Source organism: Polypterus senegalus, chromosome 6 (assembly GCF_016835505.1).
Source record: "Polypterus senegalus isolate Bchr_013 chromosome 6, ASM1683550v1, whole genome shotgun sequence".
NCBI lineage: Eukaryota > Metazoa > Chordata > Cladistia > Polypteriformes > Polypteridae > Polypterus > Polypterus senegalus.
In genome coordinates, this window is record NC_053159.1 from 147,698,507 (window position 1) to 147,716,559 (window position 18,053).

The 18,053-nt window shown below is 35.7% G+C and overlaps 1 protein-coding gene across 1 annotated transcript in view; it reads left to right on the forward strand.

Moving 5' to 3' along the window:
- The window catches only part of LOC120530667 (low-density lipoprotein receptor-related protein 1B-like), a 1,848,048-nt gene that overhangs the window by 1,144,032 nt on the left and 685,963 nt on the right, over positions 1-18,053 (forward strand). The gene's annotated exons all lie outside the window — the stretch shown is intronic.

Here is an 18,053-nt window from a genome sequence, read left to right on the forward strand (position 1 = left end):
CCACAGGGTCAAGAAAGACAAATTACCTTAGCGATGTTTTCGGAGAGGACCCGGGCGGCAAATTTATTTGAATGCAGACCATCCCGCTTGAAGAAACGCGGCTCCTCCCAGAAGAGGTCCCAGTTGTCTACGAACGCAATGTTTTGATTCTCTCAGAAGCCTTTCAGCCAGATGTTTAAACCCAGTAGACAACTGTAATACTTGTTCAATCTTCTAACGAGAGGTAGGGGACCCGAAATGAAGATTTTTGCAGCCGGGGTCCTCTCCTTCGTGGCTTTAATTAGTGCTGCGAAATTCGCCTTGAGAATCTCCGACTGTCAGTGTCTTACATCATTTACCTCGGCGTATATTACAATGGATCCCACTGCCCTGTTCTTGTGCCTCTCGAAGACTGTCGCCGCACGTCTCATAACATCTCGGACACGCGCTCCAGGAAAACAACAGACAAAAGATTTCTGACTAGGGCATGAGATGTGTAGCTTTTGTATGATTGAATCCCCAATCAGAAATACATCACTTGGGGTTGAAGGTAAACTGGGGGTGCGGAGAGGGTCAAACTGGTTCTAGGTGGAGATGCTTACCTGTGCCAATGGAGGTGTTCTAGGCTTAAAACCCAACATGCATAGCTGAAACAAGCCGAGTTCTTCATCATTGACGACGACGAGGTGTGGGCATAAAGCTCACTTGGACCTGGAGGTGAGCGGCACAGCGTGGAGTCGATTTTACTGAAACTCGCTGTGTTGCGTCGATTTCAGTTGTCGGGGATGATTTTTCCAGCAGACAAGCCTTCAAATCCCTCAGGTACCTCAGAATTTCTGGATCTGGTTGTCGAGAGCCTGGAGTTCTTCGACAATGTGATTCATCTCATTGTTGACCATTGTCTGCTTCCGCTTCATGCCCTAGGAAAGAATGAGAGAGAGTAAAGCTAGTTATTGTAAGTTGTTGTTTAACTTACAATAAAACAAATACATCCATGTTTTTGCTGTTTCTGTGCTCTTTACACTATCTAAAAAGGCAAGTGATGATCAAAACAAAAGCATTTACATTTTATAATTAGCTTAAAATCACTAAAAAATAATATAGAGGGTGAAGACAGAAGACAATGTAAACACAGACTTCTCCATTTTTGTGAGAATGTTAAAGGTATATGATGAAAAAACTAAACTCATTTCAGGATACGGTGCTACATTCTGACACATAAGATTTATAGTGTTTTCATTTGATTAGATATTGAAAACTTTTTTGCCTCTGTAAATCTAATTTCTTTTGTACTCTTTGATTAAGAGGTGGTAGATTACAAAGGATAAATGCAGTTACCATAAATCTGACAATATTCCAGACACAAACTTCACGCTGCTTTCCTTGAACTAGAGTTAAATTCTCACTGTTAAACATAGATTCAGTGCATTGTGAAACTTTTAAGGTATTACCTTCCAAAGTAAATTTTATAGTACTAGGGTGTAGTACCATGTTAGCCATTATGGATGTAGTGAGAAGTATTGCAAAATGACACATTTTATTGGGTAAAAAGTTTGCAATATGCAAGCTTTCGAGAAGGGGTCTGAGTTGCCTCCAAGGCTTAGGCTTACATATTGTAATCTTTTTAGTTAGCCAATAAAAGGTGTGATTTTACCTGACTTCTCACTACAAAGTAAAATTTAAGATTTGTATTTCTTATTAACTGCAAATTCAGCCTCATTTCAGTCATGAAGTAAAATTAACTATCATGTGATGCCATTAAACAACATACAGTAGAACCTCGGTTCACGAACGTCTCTGAACACATACAAATCGGTTTACGACCAAAAAAGTTTGCCAAACTTTTGCATCTGTTCACGACCATACACTCGGGTGACGAACAAGCCAGTTTCCCTTCTGGTTCGTACGCACTGATGATTTCCGCATGTGTTCAGTCTCTCCCTGTACATTCCCCGTGCAGCGAGTGAGCGAGCAAGAGAGCGAGGGAGAGAACGTGCGAGAGAGAGAGAGAGTGCGAGAAGGCAGTTAAAGAATGCACCAAGCTTGTTTTTAAAGAGACTGCAAGGTTAGTTTTCTCTGTTCAAGGTTTTCTCAATGTTATTCAATGTTTTTACATTTAGTTTACTATTACACTGTACATTCTATGGTATAATTAACTATTTTTGTGCTTAAAAATCTTTAAAAAATATATATATTTACATGCAGCTCATACGGTCTGGAATGGATTAATTGTATTTACATACAATCCTATGGGAAAATTACTTTGGGTCCCGACCAAATCGGGTTACGACCAGAGTTTTGGAATGAATTATGGTCGTGACCCGAGAATCCACTGTACCTGGTTTGGTCTGTGGGCAGTAGAAGAACTGCTATAGGCTCTGTGTGCTTCTGTGCAGCATCTGCGAGACTCATTCTAGGCTGTGTGCTCAATTAATGAGCTAATGTAATTTTATTGGTATTTATTTTGATTATTGAAACTTACCAGTAGCTGCTGCATTTCCCACCCTAGGCTTATACTCGAGTCAATAAGTTTTTCCAGTTTTTGTAGGTAAAATTAGGTACCTCGGCTTATATTCGGGTGGGCTTATACTCGAGTATATATGGTAATAACACACAGTAAAATGAAAAGTTCCAAAAACAGGAAATGTATTTTAAAAAGTCTTATTTTAGGATGCTTTCTATAAGGATTCAGATGACAAAAAAGCTTGTTTGGTCTGCGAAGGATTTTTATCTTGGCAGTTTTAGTAGGAAATGTAGACATGTGAAATGTAGAAATGTGCTCTTTTGCACACTCTTATGGTACAAAAACTCCAGAGAAGTGTAGTCATAGCTTCACAGCAGTGGTCTTCACTACTATAAGAAAAAAGATAGAAAGGTCAGATTAATTAAGATTCAAATTAAAAGTTCAAATCAAATAAGAGAAAAGATTTCAACACAAAATTACATTTAAAATGTGCAGTTCAATGCAGCTTGTTTGAGCACTTCATCTTGTCTAGTTTCTATCACCATAAAATATGGCAATAAACTTCAATCAACTAAGCAGGGTTTGGCACTGTGACCCTGTGGTTAGCACTTCTGCCTCACATTTCCAGAATGCAAGATTTTAATCCCAGCCCTTGTCCTTCCTCGGTTTGCAGTGGTTTTTCCTTGCATACATCAGTTACCTCCCTCACAATTACCTTACTCATTTGGTAAGTTGGGAACTTTATGAGAGAGTCTGCATGCATTCAGAAATGAGCCCTGCAATGAACTCTGTCTATTTATCACACAACATACATCATACAACTCATGGACATTCTCATAAAGTCAATTTAATACTGTCATCCCATTTGGCTAAATGCCTTTGGATTGGTGGTGCAGGGTTCAGGCTTGAAGACTCATAGTTCTGTAATTTTTAGTCAAAATCCTGTCAGCTTAACATTTTCACATTCTTCCCATTTATTAGAATAATGTAGCATGCAGGTTAAATTGAATCGCCTCTTTTAATTAGGCCAGTGTAGGTGTGCACGCATGTGCCATGTACAATAATGGAAATGGTGTCCCAGTTAGAAAGGCTTCTTACCTTGTGAACAAACTTACCTTCTTGTAAAATTAACCAGGTTTTAATAAATTGATGAATATCTTGCAAATTTACTCACTTGTTTTGGGTTAATTTATTACAATGTATTACACCAGCCATTTAAGGATAGAAGCAGAATAATCTATAAGAACAGATACTAAATTTGTGAATAAGGAAAGGTCTGACATGCTTTTAATACAAAATATAGGAAAGGCCCCCTGTATTTGGAAAAAGTCAAAGGTTAATCCAAAATATGCTTCTGTACAACCAGAAGAGTTGTTGGTATTAATTCTTTTGATTGTTCCCAGTTGCAACTGCACTCTTTAGTGACCTTTCTGTATTTAAGTAAAATAAAACTTGAATTTTATATACCTATTAAACAATTTAATATATCTCTCAATTATGTGAACTATCTTAAAGAAGAATTAGGCCTCTCATAATCATGCTTCATTAGCTCTTTGAAAGGTAAATAAGTGCCACTGGCAAATACATCTAACTGACAAGCACCTGAATGAAGATGAGCATCTTTATATTTATAATATCACACAATATAATATATTTATAGTGTATGACACATGCAGCTGACCCAATAATAACACCTTGGTGCTTCACCTCTAAGCTGATCAACATTTTCTGGCTGACCTGATCCGTTTGTCATGTTCCTCTTAATGAGGGGTAATTGTCTTGCTTTCATTTATATATCCTGCACTGGGCAATTTATCAATTGAATTCTTCACTTCCCGCTCATTTTACAATCAGAATGATGAATGTTAAACATTTCTGCATTAATTAATCTTTGTATTTAATGTATGTGAGTAAAGACATATACAGCAAAGTGCATTCACATATTGCCCCCTAAGTATGAAACATTACATACTGAAACACATGCTGGCCTTGGACTTAGGATATGCCTTTTTAGATCAGTTTTGTGGTATGCTTGCTTATGGCCAAAGGCTATCTGTGACCCAAATCTAATGTTTAAAGACTAGATACCGGTCTCCATAAAGGACTATAATATTATTGTGCTTACTGATTTATGGAGATATGTTATGCACAGCATCAGGATATTATTTAGCAGCTGTAAATTCTTATCAAACTCTATGCAGTGCATTTAAAATAAACATACTGTCAAACTGTTAGCTAGCGATTTATTGCAAACTAAAAGTCCAACAAAATTTACTAATTCTGATAACTTTAAAATTAACAGCACAATAAAAGCTTACATTGCCTTTTCTTATCCCTATCAGTAAGTACAGACTCAGCAGCTTCTTAATTACACAGCCCCTTGATTGTTAACATTTTTTCTTGGTACATGTGTGAATACATGAAGCAGTACAGTTATGTAACGTCACGACCGCCATATAATGTAAAGATAATCCAGACATCAGATAATCATCTGAACTTTGTCAAATAAAAATAAAATTGCATTCACTTATTAATTGAAAATTATTTCTTTAACATTTTAATGTATGATGCCCACTTATATTTTTTCTTTTGCTTGTGCATGAGAGGGTAAACTTTGAATTTTGGCTTACCCCATTTAACATTGGTGCTTTTGTTTATCAATTCAATATAATAAAAACTTGTTTTTGCTGTCTTTTCTATCCATCATTCCCCCTCTCAAAGAAAAGTAGATGCTGCCACTTACAGAAAACCTAATTGTGGTTTTTCTCCATTCACTGCTATAGACTGATCTGGTAATGTTTTATAATAACCCTCATTACTTTCCTTAATAAACCTTTTAGAAACCTTTACAATGGATGAACAGTTTCAACTTTAGATTAAGTACTGCAAACGAATTTACATCTAATGAATTATTGATTTGTAAAGATGTGAAGAAGCGTGATATTGTTTGTTAATGATTTATTAATGAAGATAATTAAGTGTTAGCAGTATATGAATTATCATTCAATGTCATCTAAAACTATACGAACATATACTGTATAAACTAATAATCTGTTAAGCACTGTTAATCACTTTTTAGTAAAAGCTTAATAAGGAATACCTTCAAAACAGACAATCCCAAAAGAAAATACAGTCCCAATACGAAATCCAGAAGGTGATGTCAAAAACAGAGGAAAAGGTCATAAAAATTCAGACTAACACAACAGCAGAAGAATAATCACAAACCCAAGTGAACTCGCTACACCATGACCACATTCACAAAGAACTGCATGGGATGATGGGTTTTCCTCAGCCTTTATAGGCTTTAACAGTGATGTGCAGAAACTCCCCTCTTGGTGGACCACCAACAAAATGCACAGAACATAAAAACATATATACGTAGGTACAGAGAACCTAAATGATCAACAATATTAAGTTGACTCTGAGTAAAAAAAGTGTTTCCTCACTTTAGCCTTAAATGCATTTCTCCTCAATTTTCACTGTTATCCTTGCATAGGTGACTTGCTATTTAGTCAAAGGCATCTGCAGTATTTTTCCGATGCCTCTGGGAATTTTGGAGACCTGACCTCATCTGCTCAAAGCTAACCACATTTCATTCTCTGAATCTGTCAGAGTGGGACATTTCCTTAAGCAATAGGATGCACTTGTTTGTTCTCCTTTGCATAAACTCATGTACTGCTATGTTCTTTTTGAAGCATGGTTACCAGAACTGTGCATAATATTACATGATAAGTCGATGTGTGAACCGGAAAAGGCCATTTAACTTGTCTGTGCACCGACTTTAAAATATAAACAGTTTTAACATATCCTGATCTTACAAATAACCTTGCACAAATGTGTCAGCTGAATGTATAGCAAAAAGATTAATTTAGGGGTACCCTATTTTTTTATATTGTGACTGATATATGATTTACTGTTTGCACCTCTCATCTATTGAAAGCAAATTCCACCTTTCCTATTCTAAACCCAGCCAACTCAACTAACCAAATCTGTAATAAAAAGTAATATCTTTAGTGGATTGCATAGCATTGTTACTTTTTGTGAAGACCTGAGGCCTTGTGTATAAACGGTGCGTACGCACAGAAATGTTGCGTTTCCACATTCAAATCACGATGCATAAAACCTACACTTGACGTAAAGTCACGCACATTTCCATGGTACCTCATACCCTGTCATACGCAGGTTCTCTGCTCGGTTTTGCAGACTGGTGGCACCCAGCGTCAAAGCAGTGCTACTGTTCCTGTGTGGCTATTCTTTCTTTTCCTGACGCTGCTTTATAAATACACTGAAATTAACAGCATATTATTAGTTTAATGCATCTGATCGTAATTAACCTGTAACGATATAATGCTCCAGGGAATAGCCATAGCATTCCAAATACCATAACTGCTTTAGCGTTGTTACTCTCACTGTACCTTCTTCTTCTTTCAGCTACTCCCGTTAAGGGTTGCCGCAGCGGATCATCTTTTTCCATATTACTCTCACTGCACCACTCGGTGCAGATATTTTTATCACTGTATATGAGTGGGGAATCACAGCAGCAGCTGTTTGGAAAGACAATTATCGTTATATAGCATCAAGCACACGCTGCCTCAGCCATGGCAAAACATTTCAAAGTCTTTTCTGTACGGACCTCGCGGTTCAGAAACAATTTCATCCCAAGAACTATAAAGGCACTCAATAATTGCTCCTTGTAGAACTGTTTGTACTTATAAGTACAATTACCCCACTGTAAACTTGCACTACAGTTATAATATTGCAGAACCTGCACCACTTTATAAAGCGCGTATTTACATATGATGACAATATCATTTTTAAGATGAAATGCAGCAAAATATGTTTATTATATTATACAGATACAACTTTAACTTCATTTAAATAATCTGTATTGTTAATAATTAAACATGTGAGAACACAGTGCCGCAGCACTAGCAAGTTCACGTATTGTTCCTGCCTCGCGCTGTATATTTACTGAGGCTGACGCGACACTGGAAGGATAGACGGATAGAATAATTAATAACATTCTATGAAGATATTACAATGTTCCTTAAAAGTTTTGAAGAATCGTCGTTGTAAGCTTACAGATGTCTTAACGTCTATTACAGAGCTGATTGTGTGGCGATTGGGTATTTGGGGAAAGAAAAGTAACGGCAGGAATTGGAGGTTAGTACGTTTGGAAGAGACAGTACTGCTACAATAAATTATTTCATCGAAGGTCGCGCATGGCGCAGCAGCATCTTGTGTGAGACATGAACAATCACTGTACCATCGTGTTCCCATGTTTAATAACATGCTTTCATTCCAATCATCATGAAAATGATATCATGTATACATCTCAGTATTTTAATTATTCAGAGAGCTGTAATATCACGAATGTAATGGATTCTGTGTCCTGTCGGAGAAAGAGAAAGAACGGAAGCACGTAGTGATTCACACACATAGAGCATATAGAAGATTAAATACAAAACAAAGCATTTAACGTGTTACTTTAGTTATGATGGGATTTCAGAAACTAGTAAATTAAACAATTTTAAGATGAAGTTTATGATGTTCTACTTTAATGACAAAATAAACTACGTAATTAAAGTGGAAATTTCAAGATTAAAGTTGACATTTTGTGCTTTTTTCCCCACTGTGTGCCTATTTTTTGTCTGTACCCTAATAAGCTTTCATATGACACTCAGATGGTGGGCTACGACTCACCTTTTCACGGCAACTTTGATATGTGAATTTCTTTTTATTTTGGCACTGTGCGAATTTGTGAACTTGAGGTTTCGAGTTTCTCCAACACGCTATGTCACACGATCAACTTCCTTTTGTTGATTATACCACTGTTTAAATCAACAAATAGTATGTTTTTCCTTTGCCTCCACTTGGTATTCACTGAAATTCTTATATTTTCCCCCATGCTTTTCACAGAACACTGAGCTTAGGGGCTGTTTATATTGATTTGCATATTCAAAGAAGCGTAATTCTGGGAGGAGTTGGGGCGGGACAGCATGGGCATGCACGAGCGTCACTTTTCACGCTGACCGGAATTTATGTAGCGGAAGAATGCAGAAGTTGGAGAACGCACAGATTCCTGCATCTGGATTTTTCTGTGCGTAAGCACATTTTGGCTTTTGTGCTTATGTCATGTTATAGTGCAAATTCTACGCACGGCTTTATGCATGAGGCCCCTTGTGAGGAGCTTACCCATCTGATGCCACAGCGAAGGGGCTTCTATTTTGAAATCCATCTGTGGTGCTTACACTCTCGTCCTGCTCTGGATGCACAATCTACTAAATCAACTAAACAGGTTTGGTCAAAATGGACATTTATGCAGTGTCAGTGCTATTAATTCATAGCGCCATAATTGAATTACATGTCAAATGCTGTTAAAAGACATTTTGAAACAATTTTAGTTTATGCTACTGAATCAGTGAATGAATATGATTAATGTTATGTTACAATTGTTGTGCATTATTAATTTATTAATCAATTATATTGCATGTATAATTTATGGCTAATTTTTAAAATGCAGTATAAATTATAATGAGCCCATGTTAAGAGTTATTTTCTCAGATACAGCATAAATAACTTTTGAAATAAAAATTGCTTATTGCTACATTAATTATTGCTAATGTTGCTGATCCAGTCTCTCTGTTCAGGGCAAAAAATCAAATATTTTAGTTTTATGGAGAAAATGTAATATTTATTTTTATTTTAATATACATCAAACATCTTGAAATTTTCAACATTTAAATATGACTTATACATAGTATATCACATTTCCTTAGTAATGTGCTGGGTACAAATATTACACAATGTCTTAATTAAACAGGTAATTAGTCAGAGGCATTTTACATATTCATAGAGATTGGTTTTAACTAACATGACCAAACTATATTTGAAACACATACAGTATAGTTACAATGTACACATGGTCTGTTGTTTTCTACCATTCCTAGGACCTTGAATCCTGGCCTGGTCACTGTCTTTGTGAAGTAATTTTACTTCTCATAAAAATTAGAATTGTAGTTTTCCTCTAATGTCTCTTAAGACTAGAATGTTAAGTTCACTGAGGACTATAAAATGTCCCTGTTATGTGTCAGTTTGAGCATGATATTGAGTTTTCCATTAAGCATTTTTCCGGATTCGTCCAGGATTCGTTGGGCACTAATACTGTATATGGAATATATAATGAAATAAACAGGCTATGAAAGTGAATGAATGAATATGTTTTGTCATTGCGTAGTTAACCCATTGAATCAAACAAAATTCAGATAGAGGATTTTTCAAACTCTAAGCATGGAAAAGACCCTGAAAGGGCATTTAAATTTGTTGAATTAAATTAGAAACAGATTAGTAACACCTCTGGTATTTAGGCTAAGACACAGGAAGACATTAGTGTATTGGAACTTGTTTTTGTTTATTGATAAGATAGGAAGAATCTTGTGCTAGAATTGTCCTATCGTTGTTTGTTGGCAATAGTATATATCAGTGGCGCAGGGAGCAGTGTAGATGAATGGAATCCCTACTGTAAAATCTACTCAAGACTTCACTAGGAGGCGATACTCTATGGTGGTGTCTAGAATGTTTTATTCATCTTCTGACTTTTGGTGTAAATTTGTATTTGAGGTCTAAAATTGGCAGATAAGTTTAGATGAGTGGTTATTTTATATGTGTTTATTTTTGAATTTTAAGTGAAGACTAGTGTTGCATCTGAATTTTTATGGGTTACTTGAATTTGCATTAAGTGGAGCTTTGCTACCTTTCTAACATTTGCTTTTAAGTGTAAATAGCTGCATTTTATAGTCTAATTTGACTGCTATCACAAGCTGCTAGTGGTCAGTGATTTACATTAGAAGACTGTAAAAATTACATTTTTAAAATTGTTGCCGAATTGAACAAAGTTAAAGAAAAATGTGTGACTAAAAGTGTGCTATTTTTCTCTATACTTTTAGTATGTTGTTAAATGTCAGGATTTTCTACATAAATTACAGAGGCAAAAATAAGTGATTACACTTACATTATTATCCAGCAATGTATTCCTTAGAGCTTTAGGCTACAAGCTGCTAAAACTAATATCTTTATTTACATAATGATACAAGAGTGTAGACTTAATGACTTGATTTTGGCATGTTGCAAAGTTTAATTGCTCTGTTAATTTTGTCAAGAGGTTTAATGTAACATTCAAATTATGCTAAAATTTCATAATGGACCATGTCTGGTAGATTGTTTTTTCTATCAAATTTATGGTGCAAAATAAATCTGACAATTTTAACATCATTCTCAGATATCATTAATTCACTATATGTGTATGCATGTCCCCATCCACAAAAATCTTTTATTTATACAAAAAAAAAACAATAATAATAAAATAAACCATCATTTTATTTATGCTAAACTCTCTTTTGAAGATTATATCTTGCTCAATATTTTTCTTGAAATGTACATAACTGTTCAAAGTAAAGAAAGTTTACATATTATTAATTTACCAATTAAGGATTTCTTTATATCACTATTAGAAATACAGTTATCATGTTTTAGATTACATGAGAGGGCCAATTTCTGTAAAATCTAAAAACAGTTGTGCAACTTTAGACAATTTTGAACAATGGAATACCAGGATTATTCCAACATTTTTGAACATGAAGGATTTATTTCAATACTTTTTAAAAAAGGGTTATTCATTTAATATAAAGAAATGCAGCAAACACACACATTTTTGACCTTGTATGTGTCATGAGTTTAATTTCAATTCACCCAGTTTCATTACAGTCCCATGATTCCTAACCAATGATGGAATAGAAGTGTGGACAATTAATCTGACTTCCATATAATGCTTTAAGTCTAAAAGATCAATTTTATCTTAAATAAGCGATTTTTATTTCAAAAGTTATCTTAAATAATGTTTCTTATGCAACCTCCGAGGCCAAGTGCCATTTCTTAGCACGTGTTCTGTTCCAAGATCGCCGCTTCCCCCAGGAAAGCAAACTCAGTGTCAGGTCCGTTTTCAGTGTAACAGGAACCACAGAGGAAGGCATGTACTCTGTACACATGTCGTAAATGTAGGAAGGACAGTCCTTGGGTGTGTGGGAACTGTTAAGATTTGAATTTGATGATTGTATTATAGCGTGGAACTGACCTCTCATACTATTCTGTCCTCTGCATTCCTGGAGTACAAAAGAAATACCTCCATATAACAAAATGTGGAGACTGGGCAAGATCGGGGGAAAAAAATAACGCGGTCACTAACTATAACCACATGAAGGTATACAAATGAATATAATGTTGCATTAGTGCAACAATGTTTTCCAAAATGTACTATACAGGTCATAAAATTAATTACAGTAATCCCTCGCTATATCACGCTTCGACTTTCGCGGCTTCACTCTATCGCGGATTTTAAATGTAAGCATATCTAAATATATATCACGGATTTTTTGCTGGTTCGCGGCTTTCTGCGGACAATGGGTCTTTTAATTTATGGTACATGCTTCCTCAGTTTGTTTGCCCAGTTGATTTCATACAAGGGACGCTATTGGCGGATGGCTTAGAAGCTACCCAATCAGAGCATGTATTACATATTAAATAAAACTCCTCAATGATATACAATATGCTTCCTGCACGGTGCTTGATTGTTTGCTTTTCTCTGTCTCTCTCACTCTCTCTGCCTGACGGAGGGGGTGTGAGCAGAGGGGCTGTTTGCACAGATGCTGTTTGCCTAGAAGATACGGATGCTCCTCTACAAAATGCCACTTTATCGCGGTGCTTCTGCATACTTAAAAGCACATATTGATTTTTTGATTGTTTGCTTTTCTTAGCGAGCGCTCTATCTGACATTCTCTGCTCCTGACGGCACTCCTTTGGCGAGAAGATATGTTTGCATTCTTTTAATTGTGAGAAAGAACTGCCATCTCTGTCTTGTCATGGAGCACAGTTTAAACTTTTGACTAAAGGGTGTTATTTCATGTCTAGAGTGCTCTAATAATGTTAACAGTGTGGGAGAGTTTATAAGGGCTTAAAATATATAAAAATAACCATACAAACATATGGTTTCTACTTTGCGGATTTTCACCTATCACGGGGGTTCTGGAACGCAACCCCCGCGATCGAGGAGGGATTACTGTATCTCTCTTTTTTTGTCAGTGCAGCTTTGACATCATGGGCCATAAGGTGCATACTAATTCAGCATGAGCAGGAACACTAAAGAAGAAAACTGAATAAAAAAAAATTCACATCCACAATCATTTCCAGTGGACACACCCACTTCCACAGTTTTCCCAGTTGGGGGGGTTATTGTGAGAGTGTGAACGTGACAGAGAATAAAACGGAAAAATCACGCAAACTTTTACTGGCTGTTACAGATGCAAATCAAATTTATGTTTTTATTGTATAATATTAACAATAAGAGCAGCTCACTACTCAAAATGTTACATTTTTAGAGGCAGCCAGTATCAAACTGGTAACCTCTTGATTACGAGTCAGCAGTTCTTACCGCTGCACCACACAAGCTGTCGTATCAACAGCCTAGCCCAACCTGCTTTCTTTTTCTTCAGTTATATTCTTGAATAAAAGCACACTTGTTTTGTTCTACTTGTACCTTTTGTGAAAGTGTTTATTTGATATTTGGACTTCAGGCTTCACACATTATACACTTCATGTCTACATTTTGTCAATTATTACTAAAACATGAAAAACTTTTCTGTTTTAACAATGTGTTTACAGAGATTGTTGTAGACACGGAATACACATGAAATGAATGTATTCCAAGTGACGATATATTATTTAAACTCTACAACTCCAGGCACTTCACTCAGAACACTGAGAACCTTCTTTCCGAAATTAGCTGCGGCAAGGGGATGGGACAGCAGGCTACTTGCTGCTTGTGCTGATCGACACATTTACAACACAAAAGACACTGACGAAGAGGTGCGAAGTATTTAAGGTGGGCCGGGAATACAAGTTTTTTCGTAGACTTCGAGAATTCTAGTTTTAAAAAAAAAATAGGCTAAACACTAAATAAGCTAAAACAGGCTATTTGATAACAAAAAAAAAATTCTGCAAAAGCCAAGACAGCAAAAAAAGTGCAAAAAGAAAGGTTACAAGCCAAAAAAAAAAAAAAGATCAAAACACATACAAAAAGTCAAAATGAAAATCATAAGGGGTAGCTGAGCAACAGTAGCCTAGAAAGTTTTTAATGCTTCGCCAGTGAACAAATTCCAACAGACTATACAGTATTTAAAGACCTGGTCAGGTCACCCCTGAATGCCAACACCTATAGGGAAAGGGAGCTGGGCAAAATCAAACGTAAGACTGAAAATGAGTATAAAGCATGCGAAAAGTTACAAAATTCACAAAAATAAAAATTACAAAATGAAGATTATAACATGATTCATCATTGTAACATTATAACATTCTACTGTACATACTGTATATAATGCATGATAGCTAAGAATTGCCTGCTACATTATGAAAACATTAACAGTCTTTAGATTTAATGACTTGACATTATAGCGCTGCTGCCTCGCAGTTAGGAGACCCGGGTTTGCTTCCCAGGTCCTCCCTTCGTGGAGTTTGCATGTTCTCCCCATGCGTGGGTTTCATCTGGGTACTCCAGTTTCCTCCCACAGTCCAAAGACATGCAGGTTAGGTGCATTGGCGATTCTAAATTGTCCCTAGTGTGTTCTTGGAGTGTGGGTGTGTGTGTGTGTGTGTGTGTGTGCCCTGCCCAGGGTTTGTTTCCTGCCTTGCGCCCTGTGTTGGCTGGGATTGGCTCCAGCAGACCCCCGTGACCCTGTAGTTAGGATATAGCAGGTTGGATAATGGATGGATGGATGGATGGACTTGACATTATAATAATCAAAAAAAAAATAAAAATAAAATTAGTCAGTACATTAGGTCTATTGCCACATTGATAGTACATTTCTAATTCTTAATGCTTTCAAAAGTCTCACCCATTTATGTATGACCATTCACTTTTGCCAATGGATAATTAATTAATTAGCAAGTGGAAATGTGTGTCATGTAGTGGACTGATAGCTCACCCTTTTGTGCCATATATACTTGTGGACTCACACTATAATCCAGGTTTTTGACATTTAATTTCAACTTCATAACTCCCAAAGGTGCGGCTGAAATCGATAAAAGTCTGAACGAGTGCTATGGAATACTACAATGTAATGTATCAACAGAGAAAAAGCATTATAGTTATCACGCTTGCATGTCACAAAGGAAATCTGGATTTAAATGATCCCCAGTCCATTACAATTTTTTCTTTAATCAATCATTTCTCTCACTATTTATGTCATGGTTCCAAGCCTCGCCACGTGGGGCCATACGGTCTCCTAATTTATATAGTGCAATTTGGGGTCAAGGGCATGATCTTTTACTGTTACACCATCAGTACAGCATACTTTGCATGATTTATTTGTCATATTTGAACCTGTACTTTGCTAATTAATAGTCATAACCCCAAATGACACTAATCTCATTATGAATTAGAATTACCAGTCATATTTGTTCTAAACACAATAAATTTTCCCCAGTTTAAATTTAAAGAGGACCTTTGAAATAATACTTGGTCAAATGCTTGGAAGTATTGCAATATCTGCAGTACATGAATAAAGCTTACATGACATCTGTATTTTGTATGTTTCTTCCAGTGTCACTCAAAAAGAGCTATATGCTTTGTCTTTAAAACTGGACAATAACCTGGTATAGCCCAGAAAAATACATGATGTATGGCATCTTGAAGAAGTGGTGGGCAGGTCTGCTAAATCTGATATTGTTGGTCTTCTTTCGTTGAGCTTTAAGTCCCTTCTTTATGATGTCATAGGCTTTAAACTTTAAAGTTTATCGTTTAAAGATGAATGATAGTACAACCTCAAGGGCTGAAAAAGTGGCCACAAAGTATGTATTTATACCACTGATTCACCTCATCCCATGATTTACATCTTCCATTTCAAATGACTCCAATTCTTTTAGAGTCCATGTTTTACGGTCAGATACCTCCAGTCAGAATGTTTCTCTCTCAATTGTATGTCATTTGCTCAGAAGAGTGTAGAGTAAAATTTACAAAGATGTTTTAAAATAAAATCTAGGCAATACTGGGAAACACAGCTATGTCAGAACATAAAGCTTTAATATGACTTTAATTTTAATTTTAAGTTTACACACTTGTTTAGTAAATTAATGATTATTTCTTGTAACACAAATTTATGAACAACTATTGTATGACAGTTCTTTTTCCTAAAATGGAAAGCTTTTATAACACAAATGTATAAACGACTACTGTACAGGTGTTCTTCCTTTAATCAAAAAAAACTTGGCTTACAAATGGATGGATTGAATGATTACCGAAACCTGTGTATATGTAAAATATAGAATTAATGCAAAAATGAAATTCCCGAAATAACAAAAAACTGTCACATTTTCAGTGTGTTTGGCAAATTAAAATAAGGAGTTAGGTTTCTCCTTATTAGTGGTCACGATTATATAATTCAGTGCATCTTCTCTTATGTTTAAATATTAAATTCAAACATCGGCAAATAATAAGAATTGATTATGATAAGGTACTTACTATTTAACCTGAACAGTGGACATTTACTCAGTTTTTTTTTTAACCTGATTTTAAACAGTAAATAGAAACTATTATTCTACTAGAAAACATGTGGACCACCAGTTCTCACAAGATCAAGATGCCAGCCCCAGTAGTTTGTGAACAGCAGCAGGTATAGCTCATGGACTTGATGATTGGCAGATACCAGAACTGTCATTTTTCATCTTTCTATTAAGTAATCAGCCTTTGTAATTTGCTTCATGTTCAGCAGATGTTACTGTTACTTTACTTTGTACCACATCTCCTTCACGATAAGATAACCTGTGCAGTTTGCCAAAAGAAAGACACAAATCCTAATATCTTTGCAGAGGTTGCTGCTAGTCACCCATTTTGCTTCACCACACCACATCACGTGATTAGTTTTCAATTAAGACCAAGATCAAGGCTATAGCCCCAGTAGTTTGCAAGTAATGGTGTGACAGACAGACAAAACCCTTAGTATTTCATATATATACACTAGGCATGCCACCTGAGGGAGTTGAAATCTAATTAACGTAGACCTTAGCATTAATGTTTGTATTGCACCATCTATTGGAATATATTTTGTAATGCAGGTAGTAATAAAATGCATGGCATTTGTCATTTCAACAGATGACGTGTCACAAACATTTGTAGTAATGAAATGCACAACTACAAATATTTGTGATGTGCAATCTGTTGGTATGACAAATGCAGTGCATTTTAGCACTGCAAATGTTAGTGATGTGTCATTTGTTGGAACGGCAGAGACAAAAACCAGATGGACACACAGATGCACAGACTCATAGATACTTTCCTTTCATTAAGGTGGATTCTGACTATTTTTTTAAATTACCAGTGTATCTCTTGCCTTTCCACAATCCATTATTAGCACTTATTGTTTATTTTATATAAAGTCATATTCTTAACAGACACTAAAATGGTTTAAATATTAAGATTCAAAATAAAAAAACAAATTGAAAAAGATTACCCTTGAAAGTCAAAAAAATGTTTTTCAAATATCCATGTTTGACTAACAGCAGATTAGAATAATGCAAATTTAGACATAATCCAGCCAACTAAAAATCTTTAATAAAATCAGAATAGTGCCAAAATTCCACATTGTAAGCATAAGAAAAAATCTCAGTGCCTGCAGTAACTCAATAAGTACAATATTAATTTATGTCTTCTACCCACTCTTCACTACTGCATGAACAAATGCTGGGCAGTACAAGATGCCGTTTCACTGAACTGAATACACAATCACTATGCTGATCATTCAACCCATTCATTTAAGTCCAAACCTCCGGACTGTAACAAGGAAACTAAACCTGTAATAACTCTGAAAGAATTTGCAAACTCTACTCAGAAGACATCCCAACCTGTAATTAAAGTAACATCCAAGCACTGTGAGACGTAATATGAACTACAGAGCTGAATGATTCATAATGCACTTAAAAATTACACTAGTGTGCGAACGTGGGACGTTGAACTCATTGCATATTTAGTATTTTGCCCAATCCTTTGTCCACAGCAACTTACACGTCAAATATATATTAAATGTTTTTTTCAATAGTTATTACAGTAGGTGCAGTTTCAGGTTAAGTGACTTGCTTGAGGTCACACAGTGTGTTAGAGATGTATTAAATTGGCCACCTTGTGATTTTTCAGGCATTTGCCTTACCCCATAGGTCACTTTTCCTCTTACCTAGAAGTGAATTATATCAAATTGAACTGTAAGAGTTTAAATTTATTTTGGGTACACTGCAATGAAAAAGGACATAAAGGAGTCACAGCAGGATCAGCTGAAGTAAAATAAATGATATACTGGCAAAATATTGGGCACACTTCACTGCCTTAAACTGTATTGCTTCAATTAATACTTTTAATTCTGTGCTAAGACTACATTTTAATTTTTCCCTTTTCTTTTTTGCATGATTTTTTACATTTAGTTTCTTCAATTTCTGGTATAATTAGAATTTTGAAATTAACATCCATCCATTATCCAACCCGCTATATCCCAAGTACAGGGTCACGGGGGTCTGC